The sequence below is a fragment of the Schistocerca serialis genome, chromosome 7 (assembly GCF_023864345.2).
Source record: "Schistocerca serialis cubense isolate TAMUIC-IGC-003099 chromosome 7, iqSchSeri2.2, whole genome shotgun sequence".
In the NCBI taxonomy this organism is placed as follows: Eukaryota; Metazoa; Arthropoda; class Insecta; order Orthoptera; family Acrididae; genus Schistocerca; species Schistocerca serialis.
The window spans coordinates 480,126,806-480,148,726 of record NC_064644.1 but is presented as its reverse complement, the minus strand read 5'-3'; the positions used below and the strand labels follow the sequence as shown (position 1 = coordinate 480,148,726).

Sequence of the window (21,921 nt, the reverse complement as noted above, 5' to 3'; positions counted from 1 at the left end):
GAAATGTAGAGGTGTTAGGAAGAATACATTAGGAAATAATGACGTGGAAATGTTTGCAAACGGAAAGTATAAGTTACCGTGACGTCTTATAATTCATTCATAAATGGTTGTGTAGGGTCTGAATGTAGCTGATAGAATGTAGGGCCACAAAGGGCTCGCCGCTCTTTGGCAGGTTCGTGCTTGGCTACCACGGGGCCTCAACCTTTGACCATCTTTTCCCATCCGTGCCGCATGTCTATCCTCTTGCTATTCTTGTTCCCCTCCCTTGGTGAATGTGTCTGGGGTGTTACTGGAAATGTTCAGCATTGTCTGTCGCTGACATATAAGATCAGTCTCACCACTTTTTCTCATTCCATTTTCCTTTCTTTGTTTCCCTTCTCCACTCGTTCCTCCACTTCGGCGTTTGAGGTTCCTCTTTTTCTTCTTCCTCCCTGTGAGCTCCTGAAGGCCGGCCCACGTGTCTGACGCGTAACATGAGACTGGGTAACACGTAATTCCCAGCTCTGCGTCGACAGGTAGCGTTTGCACATATCCCCCGGTACTGGCTAGGCCCAGGGGGAGGTGACTGCCTGAGCTGCAACCCTCCCAAATTGCCGATTGGTCCCTCTGTCTGATGTTCCTGAGGTGTGACCTGAGGAGTAAACAATCACCTAAGGTGGGTGTGCCCCTTGTGAAGGGAGCCCCCAGCTGGAAGGAGCACGCCATCGGAGATGCTGGCAATCATGGGGGATTTTCTTGCAAGGAGCCAATCATCTTCACAATCAACGTCTACAAAACGTAAACCTAAAGAGGCTAACAATTCAAGGACCCTTCCAGCTGCACCACAGTTCCTCATGGTCTCCCGTACTGAAGACAGTCAGTCCTTCGCCACAGTAAATCCGTCCATTATTCATAAAGGTATTGATGCAATTGCTGGCCCTGTGAAATTCTGCTCTCGTTACAAAATGGCACTTTGCTATTGGAGACTACTGCTTGCCTCCTCGCTTCTTGATGGCTACTCTGTTCATGTAAGGACCCGTGGAACTCTTATTCCCATGGTGTTATTTACACTAGGCTGGTCGATGGTCTGACCGGGGCCGAAAGCCAATCTTACCACTCTGATCAGGGTGGCATTGAAATCCATTGGGTAGTGAAAAAGGTAGATTCCTCCTTAGTGGTGCGGTTCTAGGCACTTCAGTCCGGAAACGCGTGACTGCTACGGTCGCAGGTTCGAATCCTGCCTCGGGCATGGTTGTGTGTGTGATGTCCTTAGGTTAGTTAGGTTTAAGTAGTTCTAAGTTCTAGGGGACTGATGACCTCAGATGTTGAGTCCCATAGTGATCAGAGCCATTTGAACCCTCCTTAGTGCCCACCCGCACTCTTTTTCTAGCCTTTGACAGAGTGGTGCTTCCATCCAAGATCAAAGCAGGCTGTGTAATTGTCACAGTCCGACCATACATTCTGGACCTGATGCACTGCTACTAGTGTCATCATTTCAACCACACTAGAATGTCTTGTCGGCAAACAGCCAAATGTATAACCTGTTGTAGAGATGTGCACAAGGGCGATTATCAGCCTCCTTCTCCCTGCTGTATCAACTGCAGCGGCTGCCATGGCGCCCCCTCTCAGGACTGTCGCATGTATCTCGATGAGTGGACTGTCCAAGCGATTCGGCTAAAGGAAAATGTGCCTTATCCAGGTTAATAGAGGCCACGAGCTCATCTGCTTTATTCTTCAATCCCGGAATATTTTGGTGAAAACTGGTAACATTATTTTTTACTTTACTTTTGTGAGACACAACTTTTTTCTTTAATCGACCAATATTTTGGTTAAATATGGCAACATTATTATTTACTTTACTGTTGTGAGAATCTTGTGAGTTTTGGACCTCTTTAGCACCTGCCTGCCTGAACTTGTCATTGTACACTGAAATTAGTCTAAAAAAGAGGTACGTCCTTGAGTACTAGTGTCCTCCCTTATGGATTTCGCTAACAACCCTGCCAGTTTACCCTTCCCTTTCCTATTGAGGTGTAGGCCATGCCTTGTGAAATCCCCCCTATCAATAGCCTTGACAGGAACCAATCCAATGTCTGACAGAGTGGCCACTCTACGCAACTGATCCAGCTGCATATTTACCCTCCTGACAGAGCGGTTCAACTGGGGCTGATCATGCCCCACGAAAGCAGGCACCAGCCCAACATTGGTATGGATCGTTGCAGAGGCTATTTTCACCACGTCACACTCAATACTGTAGCCCTGATCCCTATCAATACTGTTTCCTACTGCACTCAGTATCATCACATTATCCTGATGATGTTGTCATGGACGCTATTGCTATCTCCAACACCTTGGGCCTCCATTTTGGGGAAATTTTGAGAACTTCCCACTATCACCCTGCCGACCTCCATCAGAAACGAGCGGAGGAGGCTCGGACGATAGCCTTCTCTTCTCAGAATCGTGAGTGCTACAATGCCACCATTACTATGAGGGAGCTAGATCATGCTCTCAGTTCATCCCGATCTTCCGCCCCAGGGCCAGACGCTGTCTACATTCAGATGTTTCAGCACCTTTCTCTTGTGGGCAAACACTTTCTCCTTAACACGTACAATCGTATCTGGGCAGAGGGCACATTTCTCAGACATTGATAGGAAGCCACCGCCATACCCATACCTAAGCCCGGTAAGGGCAAAAACCTTCCTTCTAGCTACAGCCCCATCTCTCTCACTAGCTGCGTTTGCAAGGTGATGGAACGTATGATTCATGCCCGGCTGGTATGGTGGCTCGAGACTCACAATTTACTGGCGACTGTACAGTGTGGATTTCGAGAGCATCGTTCTGCAGTTGACCACCTCGTTACTTTGACGACCCATGTCATGAATGGTTTTCTGCGTAAATTCCAGACTTTGGCCCTGTTTATCGATTTGGAGAAGGCGTACGATACCTGCTGGAGAACTGCTCTCTCAGGAGAGCTTCTGTAAAGTTTGGAAGGTAGGAGGTACTGGCAGAAGTAAAGCTGTGACGACGGAGCCTGAGTCGCGCTTGGGTAGCTCAAATGGTAGAGCACTTGCCCGCGACAGACAAAGGTCCCGACTTCGAGTCTCTGTCCGGCACACAGTATTAATCTGCCTGGAAGTTTCATATCAGAGCACACTCCGCTGCAGAATGAAAATCTCATTCGGGAATGTGGTTCAAGTTTTAAAGCTTTGTGAACTGTCCAACATTTTTCCCAAGATTTTGGTAGATGGTTTTAATGTGCAGATAGAGTGACTGCCTCATCCAAGTTTTCTATAAGTGGTCAGCCACTCACATTTCCCTGTGCTTTTCTTTTAGCTCTCCTGCGTTTTAATTTTATGTGTAGCTACTTTCCCTCTTTCTAAGTTGTTTTAGCGCATGTGAGATAGTGACTATGTGGTCTTTTCGAGTGCACGAATGTGCAGCAGTTGTCAAATTTATCTACATATACGCTTGTTGTAATGAGTGGCGCTGATGACCTCGCCGTTGGGCGTCCATAACATCCAAACACACACACACACACAGACACACACACACACACACAGACACACACACACACACACAGACACACACACACACACACATACACACACACACACATACACACAGACACACACACACACACACACACACACACACACATACACACACACACACACACACATACACACACACACACACACACACACACACACACACACACATACATACATACATACGTACACACAAATCACGAATGGGAAAAACTCTGCTTGAGAAATTAATAACAAGTATTTGATAAAACCCATTTCCTTGACCATCGTGTTGAAGTCTCAGTATTAATTTACGTAGTGTTTTTCAGGTAATACATTGAGTGAAATATAAGTATACTTTCACTGAGACTCCACATGACATTACACTCGGTAGAACTGAAGTATAGCAAGACTTTCGCTACTTTTGAAAAGAGTCGTCCGAGTTCCCAAAAATTCATGGCATATTGCAAAAAGTACGATCCGAAAAATAAGAAATCAAATGTGAATAAGAATCAAGACTAGGAGAATAAGCGTTTGAAGCGAGATACGGACACCTTTTAGTTTGAGCATAGCTATAAGGGTATGTTCTCTAGAAAAACGAAAGGAGAGCTGTTGTTGCAGAGATGAAGTTCCAGGTGAGTACTGAAGCAGTAGGTTGAGAAATACCAGATAAACTGAAGTAGTCGCCGAGCATGAGAGATCAGTGGAGTCGGGCAATTTATTGTTAAATATGATTTGTTAAGAGAGAGTTTTCCAGTATTTTTTTGTTTTCTCTGTAGTTGTCGGTGGTGGTATTAGAGGATTCGTTATTTCGCGTCGACATTACTTGTGATTAATGGCGAGAGTATATGTTTCAATTATTATGATGTTTAATGGATGACGTTGCAGATTCTTTGGGTACTCTCAGTGACTGAATCTTACAGTGCAATGAACCGATTTGGACGTAGGAGTTTAATGACTTTTGCCCTAAAGCGATGATTGTATGATGATTAATAATGGACTTAATGATTTACAGCTTCGCCACAGGTTATGTTGATTAGTAGGAATCACTGTTAATAATCGTATTGTAATTCGTGTAATTTTGCAGGGAATATTGTTTGTCAGTATACTTGAAATGTTTTAAGCAATTGTGAGGATGTTCTTAACAGCATTCGGAAATAACAGGAAATGAGTTTTGGTTTATCTGAGCAAATAAGGATTGGTTACGTGAGGTATAAGAAAAGACGGATATAGATCATAAGGAATTGGTTAAGTGGTTTCAGTAGCTGTAAGTAATGCGTAATTATTCCAGAAAATTTAGTAATGATGATTTGTTAATTCTTGAGTGGTGATTCATGACCATATGAAAACGAAGTATGCCGAGTGGATTAGATATAGAAAGTAACGCTAAACACTGCCAATGAACCTTGTGGTTTAAGCTACCACCGTTATTTCACTCTGGTGGTTGAGTAAAATACGGACGCCTCCTACGATTACTGCAATGAGCCCATGAAAGGAGGACAGAATGGGGCCAGAGAGATACAATTATAACAGGCATAACCTGTTGCTGCTGGGAGAAACAGCGCCACAGCACAGGGTAGTTATCTGAGACCAGAGGCGTAATACCATTGGTGCAGTAGAAGCCAGTACCTCCGATTGCCACACAGCCAAGCCACCTCACTATTATGGGTTATGCATAGAAATCGGCACATTAGCCCAACATGTGCCAAGGCTGTACAAACGACTCTCATTCTGAAATAGATTTATGCAATCTGGCAGCCACCTTCTACGTGGAGAGGGCTATATAACATACAAGTCGACGTGGGTCTGCAAACTGCCACCACCGGACTCTAATATAGACCTATCAATTTCGCTGATTCCAGTGCATGTGACTCGGCACCTTCTTACCCATTGGATTTCCTGGGGACCTATCACCAGAAGCTGCCTGCGTCCTACCTTGGCTTACGGTTTGGGCAAGAAAAAGTGCTACTGCTGACACGTCTTGCTTGGGCTGGCAAACACCGACACTGCTCGTCACTGGTTGCAAATGCGGGCATTGCAGCTAAAAGCCACATCTCTCAGGCTATGACCTGGCCCAGCCCCGACCGCCTCAGAGTGCTACGTCCTGGGCAGCCAGGCTGTCTCCAGTCTGCATTGGGAGCTGCCGCTGCTGCTGAGGTCAAAGCCTTGGCGGAATATCTACCAACGCTGCTACTAGGAGCACTTGGCGTGAGGTCACGGGGCAATCCACTCAAGGCGTACCTCAACGGACACAGTAACAGCTTGCGACTTGCGCGACGTGGACACTCCCAAGCCTGTCACGATTGTGTAGACGAAGATGTAATAAAATCTCTGATCAATAATGACGTTTCCATTAACAGTCATCGGTCAGCTTCGTGACAACAACCCACTACATCATTGCAACAGTGCCACTTGTAACGGGACATCCTCCTCTACCATTGCTTTTCCTCAACAGTAGTTATCGATACCAGTATTATTTTTCGATTTTTGGGCAGGTCAGTATTATCCCAGTTGCTTTCCTCAAAACTTTCTTATAATTTTATACATAATATGTTATATTTCGAGCTAAAATTTATGAAAAGGAATTACTTTATAGAATATTATAGTTTCGATGTTATAATCGATAAGTACTAGTTCTGAATGTACAGTTAAAATTATTTTTCTAGAAACATTTGAAATTACCAATTATTTGCACACTTAAAATTTCTATTGTTAATTACGCAATCCTGTACTATTCACTATGTTTATTTCTGGATTCATTCATGAGGTAATAATCCAAATTAATTATATATGACGGTAGTATCTGTTCCCGAAAGAACAGTTACCGTGGATGACAATGCAGCTTTGCTAGAAATGAAATGATAATTAAATGGACACCCTAGCTGCAAACACGCGTTGATGTACTTCATTGGGGACATGTTGAAATGTGTGCCCCGACCGGGACTCGAACCCGGGATCTCCTGCTTATATGGCAGACGCTCTATCCATCTGAGCCACCGCGGGCACAGAGGACAGAGCATCTGCAGGGACTTATCCCTTGCACGCTCCCCGTGAGATCCACATTCCCAACATGTCCACACAACTACATTCGTAGTGCGCCTAATAGAGTCCCGGTCGGGGCACACATTTTCAACATGTCCCCAATGAAGTACATCAACGCCTGTTAGCAGCTAGGGTGTCCATTTAATTATCATTTCGTCGAAATTAATGATGTAACGAAAACGAATTCATTTGTTAAGAAAAATTGTAAACCATTTGGAATATTGTTATTTCCGCAGAGTGAGAGAGTCGTAAGCTTGACTCTGATGTGATCGGACGTATTTCTGTATAATAGGTGCGAACAATGTAATTTCGGCTTTGTTAATGTGAAAAGTCAAAATACTGTATGATATACTAAACTGTGAGAGAATCAGTGGAAAAAAAATATTTACGTAAAAAATTCTGCAATAACAGTCTTCCAATTTATTTAGTTCAAACCAACCGTGAGGACATGATGTTATATTTTCGGCTTCAAGAATCAGACACCTATACAAGAAGAACTGGGGCCATCGCAACATGATAAGCTAAGTAAACTTGAAAATTTATCTTTATCTTCGCTCCTCTCAAACTTCATAAAAGATTTTTCTTATTAATTACTTGAACTTCGCATTGTTTAATGTGGATAATAGGTGGAAGAAGAAAGGAGGGGGGAGATTACACACTCTAGCGGTCATCCATCCCAGATCTCTACAGAAAACTGAAATGTTTTTAATAGTACCATGGAATGTGTTATCACTTTTATTTTCATATTTTAACAATTTTTGAATGTTGTTTCTTGGATTAGCTGTTATTACAAACATAGTTTTCAGATGTACAAGAAAGTAGAGCATCCTACACATCTGAACCACAATCATTTTTCTTTACCTCGTTCACCATAAAGGCAACGTAATTCATTAGGTTCTTTACACTACATCAAGGCAGTGACTTCAGTGCGCCAGCAATTTGGTAGTCACAATCATCGTCATCATGACAAATGCAGGGAATTTCGGTTACTTCTGATGACTCTGGTGTTTCCTCCTAGCTTCTAGTTTTCTTTTCCTTGTTTTCTGGCTGTTCAATAAAGCACCCACTTACAGTTCGTCAATCCAGTCTGCTGTTTCTTTTGCTTTCTTCATCATTTCAGCTTGTTCCAGATCTTTTTTCATGGGAATGCGCAGCTGTTCTCATTCAGTGCATCATCTTCCCTATCTACCATTACACACTAACACCATCAGGTTCCGTATGTTGAACTGTTATATACAGCTAGTAAATCAGTAACAAATGTAAATTTATCTTATTTGCCTCAACACTGACGAATTCCGCGGTACAAACAGCTACCGTGTTCTTATTGTTGTTTGTTACTTACACGAATTACATGAGGGCAGTACTAGTAAATGTCGTCCAATGCTTGGTCGCCAACTAACATGGAAACCCCACCTACTAATCATACTACGTAAATCCCTCTACAGTCTAAAACTACAAACTTGCTGAACATAGGAATTGCACCCTTCCACAATCCTCCATAGCTATAAGTCCCTGATATGACCAATCCTCTGTATGCAAATGTTGCATGGAACTCTCTCTTTCCTCCAATATTCTATCAATGCCATCCTGGCTTATTCCCACTCACATCAATCCTCCATCAACAGATCAAATTCCCCACCTTTCTTTTACATACTGAACAGCTGTGAATATCATACATTACCAGAAAACTTGACAGTAACAAAACTATAGTCTCCCCATTCTCTGAAACCTTAGACTTTGCAGCGCCTATACACATTGCCCTCCGCATAGTCTCCCAACAAAACTGTAAACACCTCCCCTTGCCTAACAATAAAATCCGACCAGATGCACACGGTGTTTCACTATTCTAGGTACACATAAATGGGGTAACTAAACTGTAATGAAATAAGCAAACAATCCTAATAAACATAGTTCCGTAAACCAGTCGTTTTCCTGATATGATGTATGCAGAAGTATAGTCATGCCATTGATAAAACTCTGTTAATATCTAAGGCTACGTCAATGCATTCGGAACACATCTGGGATTTTTGAATCGTGCAAGCATCAATGAGGAGTCGTGCCCTAGTCTGCCTTCACATGAATGATTGTCGTGTGGAAGATTTGTTGTAACTTGTTTCTCTTCTCGTCCACACATGCGTTTTTGATCCTCAGCGACCTGTTATAAGGTGTTCAGGTATTCAGTTGGATATATTTTTATTAGGATAAATTGATAATTTAATTGTTCTCTACTCGCCCCTTCTATTTGTGTCTAGAATCGTCAGATACCCTGTACACCCCTCCTTCCAGATTAGCAGAACCGCCCCTCCCCCCCCCCCCCCCTCCTTTTGTAAGTGCTTCTGTCCTCACCTCACCAGTCGGTCCACATCCTCAGGCTCGGTTCAGAAACTCATCCCTCATCACCCTCATAAACGTCCACCTGCATAAAACCATGCAAAACACCTCCGAAAAATCTAAAAATCCTACAATAGTATTAGGAAAAATTAAGCAGGCCATCCCACGTTTTTTCTCGATTTTTTCCAGCCTTCTTCCATTGATCTTTTTAAGTGGAAATAATGGTCCAGTGTTTCATCAGCCTTACAATTAAGTCATTAGAGCAGCTTACAGTATGACTATTCAAAACAAAAAAAATTACTACTGTAATGCCATCTGGGCTAATGATCCCTACCCACGCGGCTAGTTGGCACAGCAGTTGGGTCAAGTTGGTCCATATGATTTTATCATTTAATTTAATTACGACATTGATCATTTAATTGCAAAAATGTCGACTTTAATACTCACAGGTTATTTTAATACAAAGTGCTACGGTTTTACGACCAAAAATACAATCATAAGTGGTGTTATCATTGTTATAATAACAGTTTTATAGAATAGTATGTCCAGAATTTTCATCATTTTAGCCTGAAAGCCAATAGGATCTCCACAGTACAAACATTAATAAAACGTCATTTCATGTCAGTTTTTAACACATGATAAATGTGTACACCGTTTACAACTTGTGCATTACATCCGTTCTTCACCCGCGCTACTGTGAGAAAATGGTTTAGGGTAGCTAATTCACAGGGCACTCTTAACCTAATCTTCTTCATCTTCACCGAGCCATTAGAATTACCTACTTTCTTTCTGCGCTTAATTTGAAAAGTCTCATCATGTGATGTAGCATGAACACAGTCACATTTTTTCAGAAAATAGGTCTTTACACGGAACATCCATATCTCTCTTTAAAGTATATTCTTTTCTGTCGTGGCGGGCTTGGTGTTTCCGTCCTGTCACTACTAATTTCATACCTGCTTCAGAAACATTGTCTCTTTTAGTTTTCTTTTCGTAATTTCCAACCATCCTAAAAACTTAAGGGCAGAACTGAAAAACTTCTCCCGAACAAGCCATGAAGGCCCAACAGTACCGACCGGCCGCCGTGTCACCTCAGCCCATAGGCGTCACTGGATGCGGATATGGATGGGCATGTGGTCAGCACACCGCTCTCCCGGCCGTATGTCAGTTTCCAAGACCGGAGCCTCTACTTCTCAATCAAGTACTTCCTCACAAGGGCTGAGTGCACCCCGTTTGCCAACAGCGGTCGGCAGACGGGGTGGTCACCCACCGAAGTGCTAGTCCAGCCCGGCAGTGCTTAACTTCGGTGATCTCACGGGAAACGGTGTTACCACTGCAGAAAGGCCGTTGACTTAAGGGCAGAACGCCTATGAATAAAAACAGATTACTTTCGTAAATACGCGTAAATTTCCTACTTGAAAATATGTCCTTCAGTGTCCCGTAAGTTATAATTACAAGTTCATATTACGATCGTTGTAGTTGAATACCTGAACACAATTTATGGCTTTTGGAGTACCTGGTTCCTAGGAGGAAGTTATTGTCTGTTCTACGAGATTATGGAATAGGAGGCCAACTTTTGCAAGCAATTAAAGGTCTTTACATAGATAGTCAGGCAGCAGTTAGAGATGACGGTAAATTAAGTTCATGGTTCAGAGTAGTTTCAGGGGTAAGACAAGGCTGCAACCTGTCTCCACTGTTGTTCATATTATTTATGGATCATTTATTGAAAACAATATACTGGCTTGGTGAGATTAAGATACCTGAACACAAAATAAGCATTCTAGCATATGCGGATGACTTAGTTGTGATGGCAGATACGATTGAAAGTTTGCAAAGTAATATTTCAGAGCTAGATCAGAAATGTAAGGACTGTGGTATGAAGATTAGCATCTCCAAAACGAAAGTAATGTCAGTGGGAAAGAGATATAAACGGATTGAGTGCCAAATAGGAGGAACAAAGTTAGAACAGGTGGACGGTTTCAAGTACTTAGGATGCATAGTCTCACAGGATGACAACATAGTGAAAGAACTGGAAGGGAGGTGTAGCAAAGCTAATGCAGTGAGCGCTCAGCTACGATCTACTCTCTTCTACAAGAAGGAAGTCAGTACAAGACTAAGTTATCTGTGCACCGGTCAATTTTTCGACCAACTTGGGTGGATTCAGGTTACCTTATCAATAAGGTTGAGGTTACGGATACGAAAGTAGCTAGGATGATTTCAGGTACTAGTAGATGAGAACAATGGCAGGAGGGTGTCAACAATGAGGAAATCAAAGAAAAACTGGGAATGAACTCTATAGATGTAGCAGTCAGGAGGAACAGGCTTAGATGGTGGGGTCATGTTACACGCATGGGAGAAGCAAGGTTACCCCAGAGGCTCATGGGTTCAGCAGTAGAGGGTCGGAGGAGTCGGTGTAGACCAAGGAGAAGGTACCTGGATTCGGTTAAGAATGATTTTGAAGTAATAGGCTTAACATCAGAAGAGGCACCAATGTTAGCACTGAATGGGGGATCATGGAGGAATTTTATAAGGGGGGCTATGCTCCAGACTGAACGCTGAAAGGCATAATCAGTCTTAAATGAAGATAATGATGATGATGATGATGATGATGATGATGACTAAAACGCTTCAAACATTTATCGCCGTATATAGTGTCAAAATAATCCTTAACCTAAGGACTTTAATCATTGTTCTTACTTGCTCCGTGACAGCATTACCTTGGTACAGAAAACACGGCCTAGTATCTTGAGCGAGCATAATGTACTTTCACTAATACAAGCGGCAGTGAAATGAAAAAGAGACAGATGGAGAAAAGTAAGTAAACTGTTTTATTATTTCAAAAGTGGTCGCCATAAATGTTTATATATTTATAGCACTGTGAGACAAGACGGTCAGTGCCTTCATTAAACAATGTTTGTATGGTATCGATAATTACGATGCCATAGAGTAGGTGCAAGTTCTTAGGTTGGCACTACGACAGACACCGACGACAGCGCCCTCTAGCCGGCGCTGTGCAGCTCTACGAGCGCTGCTCCAGATTCTACCCATTTGATCCCGAGTAGACGACCAAGCAACATTGTTTCTATTTCATAGTGGGCGAGCCACTACAGATTTTGCCTTTGTAACTTCTAGCCGCTGTTAGATTTGATAAATGAACGGCGTCGCACCTACGTGCTCATCTGTACGCAAAGTTAAGTAAAAATATCAGTTGTATATGTCCATACCCCAGTAAAAGAGTTATGACCTACACGCAGTACCGAAGCATTTCATCTTTTCCTGCTCCTACTCACTTCCTACATTCGGCCTATCCTTCAGTTTACAGGAGTAGACCCACGCGCCGCCTATCCAGGCAGGATACAAAAGTTTGCTATTGCCTTTACCTATGGAAGCATGATTGAAACCAGGTGTGCACCTCTTTGTCCAAAGCCAATCGAAGGCCAGGACTGCCTTTCTTCAGGGCTCCAAAAATACGGAAATCGGTAGGGGAGAGTTGCGGAACTGTATGGAGGATGTGTAAGGCCTTCCCAGCGAAACTTCTGCTGCATACTCGAAACAACCTTGGCAACGTGTGAGAGGGCCCACATTCGTGGTCGTCGATTTCCTTCGGACGAGGAGGTGCGCGCCTGAACACAATCATGGTTGCATGAGTGACTCATGTCGATTAATTACGGGATGCCTGAAGCCTACAAACCGTGATCTCCTATATATGTGTTCTGGAATAGCATCCCCCCCTCCCCCCACCCCCGCCCCCCACATAGATCAGACGGCAAACGTTGGCGATGGCCGAACGAAGCGGGCAAGATAGAAGACACCCTCAGTATGCACATCAGCCAGCGGTGGCAAAACTTAAATCTAGTAAAGATTTCATAGAAGTTGAACATTCACTAAACGAAAGTCAATCTACAACCAGAGAATCAATGTAAAAATGGAAATTGGATAAAGGCAGCCTGAAAAGTTGGAACATCATAGAAAAACTTTCTGCTGGACCACAGTTGGAATGGAGAGTCTCGAAGAGCCTAAATAGACTCAGGTGTGAAATAGGAAGATCAAAGGATAACCTGTTCAAATGGGTACACGCCGAAGAACAGCCCTGCCAATGTGGAGGAAAATAAACGATGACACACCTGTTGACCTGTCCACCCTTGCTGGCTCCATGCACTTTCCAAGACCTGTGGTTGGCCAACGACGCTGCAGTGAAGTGTGCCGAACACTGGAGAGAGATATGAGCCTTGTTATAGACAATAATGACGTCTTACTATATGTGAAGATCATGAATCCATATATGGATGTATAATTATTATTTAGTTATATTTGTAACCTAGTATATATCGCCTATTAATTAAGTGCAGATGTAGCTCATACACGATTAAATAAATGAATAAACAACATGATTTTTGAGCATGGTTTCAAAAGATTGGTATTCGTAGGAGAATACTAGATAGTTTTTGAGAAAAATGGACGAACTAAGTTCTTTTTTATTTCCCTAGTTAGTGTTGAGCTGAGGTAAAAATAACTGTTTTGAAGAGCGCGCCACAGCGCGTAGTGTGAAGCAGTCGCCTTCTGTTTCTGGCGGTGGCGCCGCTGTGGCAATCGCGGCTTTGGTGTCTCCCTCTGGTGCGAAAGGGGAAAGGTTGCTTTTTTTTCTTTATTGTTATTTTTAAACCTGTTTACAGGCAGGCCAGCAGCAGCATACTACGCCGCTCTTTGGCCTCAGAGAAACACAAAAGATACAAATGAAGACATTTAGAGAAAAAAATATGGTGGACATATAAACGGAGACAAATACTTCTTAAAATACATGGAGCCATTCACGGGTGTAGAGTCCTAGATAAAATTTGTTCAGACACCTGGACACATACATAGACGAAAATTGTCACACGTGAACGTAGGTGCACAAAACGAATAACACTGAACCACTTAAGCACAAAACGATGGCACACACAGAAACACGGGGCGTTGATCTCGGGCGCGCGAAAGTTCACTAACTGTGTACGAGTCCGGGGAGGAGGGGGGTGGGAGAGGGGAGAGCAGATGCCATGGGCAGGGGAGATAGGGGGAAGCGTGGAAGGGGGAGGGGAAAGCCTGGGGGAAGAGGGGTGGAGGAAGGGGACGGGGGAAAAGGAAAGAGAAGGGAGGGAGGGAACATAAAGGAAAGGACACAGGAAGTGGGGGGGAGGATCAAAGTTGATAGGAGGGGTAGATGGAGGGGAGAAGGACATCATCAGGGAGGGGGAGCTGGCAGAAGCCACCTTGGGAGATGGTAAGGAGGGTGGAGAGATGGAGACTGGGTGGGACGTGGGAATACAGGTGCGGCAGTGGGCGGGGGTGGGAGTGGATGGGCGAGACAAGTGGGTGAGGAGGATCGAGTTTGTGGGAGGCGTACAGGATCCGTATCCTTTCAAGGAAAAGGAGGAGGTGGGGGAACAGAATGAGATCGTACAAGATCCGCGTGGGGGAGGGGAGACGGATGCGATAGGTGAGGCAGAGAGCATGGCGTTCAAGGATTTGAAGGGATTTATAAAAGGTAGGGGGGCGGCGATCCAGGCCGGATGGGCGTAACAAAGGATAGGGCAGATGAGGGATTTATAGGGGTGGAGGATGGTGGAGGTGTCCAGACCCCACGTACGACCGGAAAGGAGCTTGAGGAGACAGAGTCGGGAGTGTGCCTTGGCTTGGATTGTCCAGAGATGGGGGTCCAGGAGAGGCGACGGTCGAGGGTGACGCCAAGGTACTTAAGGGTGGGAGTGAGGGCGATAGGACGGCCATAGACGGTGAGATAGAAATCAAGGAGGTGGAAGGAAGGGGTGGTTTTGCCTACAGTGATCGCCTGAGTTTTGGAGGGATTGACCTTGAGCAACCACTGGTTGCACCAAGCGGTGAACTGGTCAGGATGGGATTGCAGAAGGTGTTGGGAGCACTGCAGGGTGGGGGCAAGAGCAAGGAAGGCGGTGTCATCGACAAACTGGAGACAGTGGACGGGGGGTGACGACGGCGGCATGTCCGCCGTATACAAAAGGTAAGGAAGGGGGAGAGGACGGAGCCTTGGGGCACACCGGCGCAGGGAAAAAAGGTGTAGGAATCCGTGTTATGGATGGTGACGTAGGAAGGACGGTGGGAGAGAAAGGAGCCAATCAGACGGACGTAGTTAATGGGAAGGGCGAAGGTTTGGAGCTTGAAGAGGAGACCAGAATGCCATATGCGGTCAGAAGCACGTTCGAGTTCCAGGGAGAGGAAGATTGCGGAGCGACGGGAATTAAGCTGTTCGGAAAGGAGATGAGTGAGGTGAAGGAGAAGCTCGTCGGAAGAGAAGGACGGCCGAAAGCCACACTGGGTAACGGGAAGGAGGCGGTGCTGGCGGAGATGCTGGTGGATGCGTCGGGTGAGGATGGATTCCAGGACTTTGCTGAAGACTGAGGTAAGGCTGATGGGACAGTAGGAGGAGACGGCGGACGGCGGTTTGCCAGGTTTAAGGAACATCAGGATACGGGAGGTTTTCCACAGGTCGGGGTAGTAACTGGTGGACAGGACTACATTGTAGAGCCTGGCCAGGGTGGAGAGGAAAGAGACAGGAGCTTCACGAAGGTGACGGTAGGTGACACGATCGTGACCAGGAGCGGTGTTGCTTTTTGTGCGGAGTGTAGCAATGAGATCCTGTGTAGTGATAGGGGAATTGAGTTCCGTGTGTGCAATGTTGTACAAGTACTGGAAACCAGGAGCGAGGGTAGGGACAGAGATGTCAGTTCGATTGCGGACATCCGGGAAGAGGGAGTAATTAACTGGGGATCATCGGGGATGGAAAACAGATCGGAGAGGTAGGAGGCAAAGTGATTGACCTTGCTAAGGGTGTCAGGGAAGGGATGATCATCCTGGAGAAGGGGATAGTAGAGGGAGGGTTTAGTTCCGGTAAGGTGACGGAAGGCTGACCAGAACTTGGACGAGTTGATAGGTAGGGTATCATTTAAATGGGTGCATGTCTGTCGCCAGTCCCGGCGTTTCTTAGCCGCGAGCAAATTACGAATGTGTCGCTGGAGTTGCCGGTGGCGTCGTAATGTGTCCGGGTCATGCTTGGGAAAGGTTGCCTGTTCAGGTGTATATAAGCGGCGCTATGAGCTATGAGCTCGCCAGCCAGTCAGTCTGGGTCAGTCTCTCGTCTCCAGCTTCCTAGTCTGTCTCTCGTCCGCATTTGATAGGCATTTAGTGTCTGTCTGTCGTTCGGATCAACCTTTAAAGCCGGCAAAATGAGAGTCTTCCCACTCAGAAAACTCAGCGAGGGGTCGCCCGTTCGGGGCTTAGTTCCTGCATCTGAGTCTGTGCGTTAGACCGCCCGTCTGCTCGAGTTTGCTCAGGCAATGGTCATTGGCGGTTGGATCGATCGGTTTGTCGGTCGCGCACTGACGCACAAGATGACTTGTCCGTCTTGAGCATCGGCACATGTGACGTCGCCACGTGAGTCCAGTGGGCCGCGGCGTATAGCGAGGAGTAGTGGCTTCGCGGTCGACATGAGAGCAACAGGAGTCAACCCACGACATCGGTCTGGCCAGTGTGAGCTGCGACGCCGTGAGACGGGAGATCGGCGCTCCTTTATGCGTCCGTTGAAGCGGATGGCAGCGGACGGCTGGGGAGAGCGATTTGGGGTGCTGCGCCAGGTTAAGTGATTGGTGATATGTTGTTTGATTTACTCTTGTTAAGTTCTACTTGTTTCCTTGGTGAGATCACCAGCCGTTTTGCTTTGGGGTCGTCCCACCATTCTTCTTCTCCGTTTGCCCTCCCGTGGGAAGGTGGTTGTTTATAAATTGGGTGGTCCGTTTTTCCCTTGTGGAGTAGGGGCGGGCTAGAGCAACCTGCGGTTCGGGTTGTTCGGTAATCTCCCCATCAATCTACCGTACGTTAGTAGCTGCCTCTGTCATGTTTGTCGGATTTGGTGTGTTAACGAATTTGTTGCTTGGAGTGTAACGGCCTAATACCTGAAATATGTTTTGATCTTTGGAAACTTTGATATTATTGCCTATGATCTTGAGAGGCGGTATCTGTGTACTGTAGAGCATCTTAACTATTGTTTGGCCAACCTTGTAGAATTTTATATAAGATTGCATTTCATGTGCTTTTATTTAAATGATCATTTTAGTATATGAAGTTGTCACCCTTTCACCATAAGACTTTTCTTAGAAGTTAAAATCAAGTTGCGCCTTCGGTGACAAGGTTAATATTTTAATAGTTTGTGTTTTGTACCATTCCATCCCTCCTACAGGGGGGTGCATAGTTTGTGTGCTTGTGTAAATTGTTAAAACTCTTAGGTTAAAGTAATCTGGTGTGTTGCAGATTTGCACCAGTGTAGTCTCTCAGAGGCTGTTGTGAGTGGTCGTAACTACGGCCGTGTCAAAAGGGAGTGGCAAGGTTCTCTGCCCGAAAGCTCATACAGTCAAAACTTGTTTCTTTCTGCCTCTGAATAAATTGTAACTTTAATATTTAGAGGGTGTTTTCTGATTATAATTTTAAATCTGTTTCTTTTGAAAAATGCTTTTAGGCACAATTAAAGTGAATAAAATTCCCATTTGTTAAAAGGAATTTGGTTATGATTTCATCAGTTACTCCCTGGCAACTACTTCCTTGCTTACATAGTGTGATTAAATGTGTTGATGTTCTTGATGAATCGCTAGTAAATAAAATAAATTCTTAAGAATATTCTTTGAAAATAAATCGCGGTTCATGACTGGTAGCAGAGCGTGTTAGGTTTCTTGCTACTACTCTTTGAGTAACTGATGGAATTGTAGTTGTACTTATTTCATAATTTTGTAGTATTTCGCTTTGGCCAAGTGTCTGTTTAGCTGCATGTTTCAGGTTGTCATGGCGGCCAGAGAATGTTCAGGATCAGGCCTGTTGCGCAGAAGTAAACTCTTATATGAGTTGCGTATTCGTAATATAAACAAACAGGGCACTGTTCCTGAGTTGCTTGCGGACTTAAGACGCCTTGCTCAACCCGGTCCAAATTTCACCAGAATTTATTAGTTCCTTTCCGACAGCCATGTTAGCGGCTGCAGGAGAGGTCGGTGAGTTCCAACAACATTTAGACTGGTTTTGTGTTGATCAACCGAGTCGCAAGCAGTTAGCTAGACAAAGCGCACATTTGGTGCACGTGTTATTCGGGTCACTAATCTAGAACAAGTTGTTGTAAACGAGCCTGATCGTAAGGAAGTGGTTGAGTTGCAGCGAAAGGTGGCTGCGTTGCAGATTAGATTAACTGGGTTAGTCTAGCTCCGAAGAATCTAGTGGACAGGTCCGAGTCGTTCCGGCACGAACAGTAAGCGAACTAAATAACCCAAACCGTGGAACTCAACCTAACTCGGAGTTTTTCGCAAAGCTACCTAGCCCGATTGCACTTTTGTCAAAGGATGTAGGAGAATTAAGTGTAGAATCGTTAGCGAAGATACAGGAAATTCTGTGGTTACTGGTTTATTTTGAGCAGCATTCTTTTGCTTTTCAAATATCGCACTCCACCCTGTTAGCTCTGGGCCGGCCGGAGTGGCAGAGCGGTTCTAGGCGCTACAGTCTGGCACCGCGCGACCGCTACGGTCGCAAGCTCGAATCCTGCCTCGGGCTTGGATGTGTGTGATGTCCTTAGGTTTGTTAGGTTTAAGTAGTTCTAAGTTCTAGGGGACTGATGACCTCAGCAGCTAAGTCCCATAGTGCTCAGACATTTGAACCTGTTAGCTCTGCTGTGCCCATTACCAAAGGGGAAGTGTAACGAATTAATTTCTGGAGCTCTTTCAGAAAGGTTCTCGTTACGACAACTTTGACAACTAATAATCATTGAGATACTCACAGAGGGTTTTAGGGAACATCTAGAATGTCAGTATATTTGGAAGGTGCAGGCCGCTAGTGAAGATTTGTCGATGTATGTGGAAAGGGTAAGGGTAGCTTCGCAGGCCTTGCTAAGTGATTTGTCAGAAGAACAATTAATTGCAGTAGTTTTGGAAGGGATGGCGGCTGCTGATAAGATAAATTTTATTTTCAAATCACCCCCGAATACCTGTTACTTCTGCTTCTGCGCTAAAGTTAAGCGAGGACTCTAGGATTGTTAGTGTGTTGGGACAAGCGAAGGAAAATTTTGAAGTAGAGAGAGATTGTCCAACTAGTAATTATCGAGGCGTACACAGGAAATGTTTTCGATGTGGGGCTCGTACGCATTTGGTTAGGAGTTATACGTGGGGCAAGAAGTACTAAGAGATATAAGGGCAGGCGGCACTTTTCCAGGAGTAACTTATTGTTTAGTGAGGGGCGTGCCGTAGTTGCTGATTCCCGGTTACGTCGACCTAATGTTCGTCTGAGTTTGAATCAGGAACCCCTCTGCACCTTATTGGATACGGGTAGCACTTATTCCTCGCTTAATGAGGCTTGGTTTCTGGAATTTGGCAATCTTACCAGGCTCAAACCTGAAAAGATCCCGCTTCATATATGTCGTATGGCCAATGGTCAGGCGTCGCCTCTGGCGGGGTGGGTTAAGGATAGTGTCTCCGTAGGACGGTTCTCCTGGCCAATGACCTTTGCTATCGTTGCTAACCTGTCGGTAAATATGGTGCTGTGTTGTAATTTCATTTCTAAAACTCAACTTGTTCTGGATTATTCAGGAGGTAAGTTTTTTTTTAAATTTGCGCCAAGTCAGAAGTTCGGATTTTGTGAATGTCGAGCGGCGGTGTCATCCATGCCTTCTTCCTTGTCGGTCACTACTATCGATAATGCCAATCTTGATCATCTTTCCCCGAGTCAGGTTTCAACAGGTCCATCAGTTACTGGAGGCTTTTCCTGACTTATTTTGCAATAAACTTGGAGTAACGAATAAATTAGAATATCATATTCGTTTGACTGACAATATTCCGGTTAGGCAGTCCCCATATCGTCTCTCACCACTTAAGATGAAAGTATTGCGCGAGAAGGTACAGAAGATGTTAAATCAAGGGGTTATCCGTCCCTCGACTTCTCCGTATGCCTCTCCGATGTTCCTGGTACCAAAGGATCAGGGTAGCGATTTCAGGGCGGTGGTTGATTACCGTCGTTTGAATAAGAAGGTGGTGTTGGAATCAGTTCCGTTGCCTGATCTACACAATTCCTTTACGTGGTTTTCAGGCGCATCTTGGTTCACAGTTCCTGACTTAAATCAAGCTTATTGTCAGATTCCGTTGACCGAGAAGTGTGAACATGTTACAGCGTTTTGTACCGATTGGAATCTATTCGAATTTAACCGGGTCCCATTTGGGCTGGCTACCGGAGTTGCTGTGTTGACTAGTTTATTAGATAGTATACTGGGTGAATTTAAATTGCGTTTTGTTTGTAACTATTTGGATGACTTGTGATATATAGTAAATCGTTTGAAGAGCATTTGAGTCATTTATATCAAGTATTTACTAAGCTTCAGCAGTCTGGTTTAATCGTTAAACTCTCGAAGGTTACACTTGCGAGGCCACAGATTTCGTTTCTAGGCCATATTCTTTTAGGCGATGAGGTTAGGATCGATCAAGAGCGCACTAAAGCCTTGCGCATACACCCACCTCCTACTGATAAGTGGGGAGTCGCTAAGTTTATTGGTATGGCAAATTATTTCAGGAGGTTCGTTCCAAATTTTGCGGCCTTAGCTGCCCCTTTGAATCAGCTTCGTAAAAAAGGAGTTAAATTTACTTGGGGTCCCATCGCTAATCCACCGGCGCTTGGGGTGCCTGAGTTTGATAAGCCTTTTATAGTTCAGACGGACGCGTCGAGTTCGGGTGTGTCAGCCGTCTTATTACAAGAATGGCAAGGTCAGCGGTAACCTTTGGCCTATGCCTCGGGCCGTTTGAATGATGCTGAGGCAAAATACTCAGTTTACGAATGTGAGTCGTTGGCGGTCCTATTTGCATTAGAAAAATTCCGGTTTTACCTTGAGCACAAACCTTTTTTACTGGAAACGGATAACGAAGCCGTAAGTTGGGTTTTGGCTAGGCCACGCAAGACCGGTAGAATCGCCCGTTGGGCCGTGAGAATCTCAGCCTTTAAATTTAGGGTTAAGCATTTCAGAGGTTCTGACAATGTGGTGGCTGATGCTCTCAGCCGTATGTTTGACCCACCATCTGATGGTTCGGAGGAGCAGCATCAGGGTCCACTTCAGGGTCAACTTTTGGTTTTGAGGGAGGTACCTCAGTTGTTTAGTAATCTTGAAGGAAACCAGGAACAGGATAAGGAATTGGGTCCAATCAAGCAGCGGATTAGGTCAGGTGAGGTCATTGGAAATTACAGCTTGAGGAAAGGTATCCTATGTAAAGCAGTGGGCCGAGAGCGCCACCCTCGAATTTGCCTGCCACGAACATTAATCCAGACAATATTTCAGTATTTTCATTGCTCTTCGGTGGAAGGTCACTTAGGGACATATGAAACGATTCACAAAATTAAGCAGTATGTGACTTGGCCTCATATGGAACGCGACATTAAGAAGTTAGTAGCGGTTGTCATCTGTGTCGGGCCGCGAAACCTAGTAATGCCCTACAGCAAGGTCTGTTGTATTCGGAACGTGAAAATTATCCAATGGATCGTCTTTATATCGATTATGTGAGTCCGTTGCCACGTTCCAGTAGAGGAAATATGTATATTTTGGTGGTAATTGATGCCTTTTCTCGCTTTACTTGGCTTATTCCCAGTAGAAGTAGTACTACCAACGTAACTATTTCTCACCTTACTAACATATTTTCGATCTTGGGGCCTCCTAGGAGCTTGGCTAGTGATAATGCCCCTGCTTTTGAGTCAGATAAGTTTAAAGCCTTTTGTTTCGTGAATGGCATCAAGCACATAAACGCTACACCGTATTATCCTGAGGGGTCCTTTGCTGAACGTGTGAATCACAACCTAAAATCAGCTTTAATAATTTACCATCAAGTTAAACCGAGTAAGTGGGATACTAACTTGCCCTGGATTAATTTTGCGTTTAACACTGCGGTTCATGAGGCATTGAAGACTACTCCGGCCTCTCTCTTATTGGCCTATCCTATCAATTCGGCTTTTCTAACTTATGGCGCATCCAAAACTT

At 44.7% G+C, this 21,921-nt stretch overlaps 1 non-coding gene across 1 annotated transcript; it reads right to left on the bottom strand.

Annotated features, from left to right (window-relative positions):
- Window positions 1-6,432: 6,432 nt before the first annotated feature.
- Trnai-uau (transfer RNA isoleucine (anticodon UAU)) lies at window positions 6,433-6,507 on the bottom strand. The gene has a single exon. It is a non-coding gene; the product is annotated as a tRNA-Ile (tRNA).
- Window positions 6,508-21,921: the final 15,414 nt, after the last annotated feature.